The 1,585-nt window shown below is 51.1% G+C and overlaps 1 long non-coding RNA gene across 1 annotated transcript in view; it reads left to right on the plus strand.

The window, feature by feature from the left end:
• Positions 1-1,270, plus strand: part of LOC109312166 — a 6,134-nt gene extending 4,864 nt beyond the window's left edge. The window contains exon 3 of the long non-coding RNA XR_002101704.1: positions 1,187-1,270. This is a non-coding gene — a long non-coding RNA (uncharacterized LOC109312166). The remainder of the gene's footprint in view (positions 1-1,186) is intronic.
• The last annotated feature ends 315 nt before the right edge of the window (positions 1,271-1,585 follow it).

Consider the following 1,585-nt stretch of genomic DNA (forward strand, 5'->3'; position numbering starts at 1 on the left):
TTTTGACTACGTTCATCTGGCTCCTGACTTACCTTTTGAACTGATTAATGGCTTACGATTTCGGATCACCCTCTGGACTTTGTTTAACCCGGTTCTGGATCATCGACCTCGGCTTTCCTCACCAACTACGACTCCGCTCATCCCTCCAACTGACGTCTCCGCTGCTTCATCTTCTGGCTACCGACCTCGGCTCTCGTATTCGACCACCCGATTTGTCCATTGCTGTGGACTGGCGTCACGCAGTTCATCATCACCGTGTTACAGTTCATTTTGTTGTTTGTGATCCCCATTTATGAGCTGTTGACCAGCCCTGGGACTAGGTCTTCGGACTGAACCTCGTGGGCCAACAGACCCCTTTGTTGTTAATTGTTTGTTTGTGTTCCAAACTGTAACTGAAGACCTCTCTGCCTACACCTGAAGTGTAAGTCAAATAAACTCACCTGTTCTTTCTCAATCCACTCCGAGTCCCTAACTCCAGACTCTACGCCGCTAATCCCACCTGTCCGTATCTAATTGCCACCCCGGCCCGCAGTGACCTTGGGGCCCGATCCTTCGGTTTTCCCCGACAGTCCACGTAAGAGCTGGGGTCACAAAATGGACCTAGCGAGTAGTGGCCACGTCCAGATGAGTGCAGACATGCGGCATCTGGTGCGCGGGGGGGTTCTGACCCTGGGAGATCCCTGGGTCAAAAAAACCCATGCCAAAAAAAGTGGGGTAGCACATGTGGCAGCAGCACCTCTTCCCCCCCACCCCCCAAAAAAAAAAAAAAATGGGAGCCCGGCTGCAGGCCAGGTTTCCTGCCACAGCTGCGGCCCTGGGAGGTCACCAGGACAGGCTGCTGGGGCCAGCACAGTTACTGGCCTCAGCCTCCCTTACACCGCTCTCCCCTGCCTCAGCCTCCCCTACCCCACCTGCCACATGCCAGAGCACACGTGGCACGGGCGTTCTTCGGGGGCAAGTTGCACCTGTGCAAGGTGTGTCACTGCTACTTGTCCCTGTGGAAACAAATGTCTCTGCTCATCTGGACGTCGTCAGTAAGTTTAAAACTAACAAAAGGAAGTTTTGTTGCACAGCGTATGAAGTGTGAAACTCACTGCTACCAGGTGTTGTGGAAGCTGACAGTTTAGCCAGCTTCTTAAAGGGATTGGACACATTCTTGGAGGAAGGGGGCTATTGAGCATGGGAGTTTGGGGAACAGCCTCTGAATCAGGACTCCCTAGATCTTAATTGCTGGAGGCTGCAACTGAAAGAGGGGCAGTGGAAAAAGCCCCTAGTTATACCCAGTTCGCTCTCCCTTTCTGCATCCACTCTGCCACTGTGAGATGCAATGTATTGGGCAAGACAGACCTATGGTCTGACCCAGTCAATGGCATTTCTCATGTTCCAGCTGCTAGCTGAGTGAAATCAGTTCAGACTGGCCAAGAAGCAGAATTTTTACTGGACGTGTTATCTGTAATACAAAAGCAGCAGACAGGGAATATAAGGTTATTTTTTCAAGTGCATACTTTACTTATGTTATCTTTGCTGACAGACATCCGGAACATGGGAATCACGTTTTTTTGGCCGCCTTGTAATGAAACCATAG

This window comes from Crocodylus porosus, unplaced genomic scaffold (assembly GCF_001723895.1).
Source record: "Crocodylus porosus isolate Cpor-Errol unplaced genomic scaffold, CroPor_comp1, whole genome shotgun sequence".
NCBI classification, from domain to species: domain Eukaryota; kingdom Metazoa; phylum Chordata; order Crocodylia; family Crocodylidae; genus Crocodylus; species Crocodylus porosus.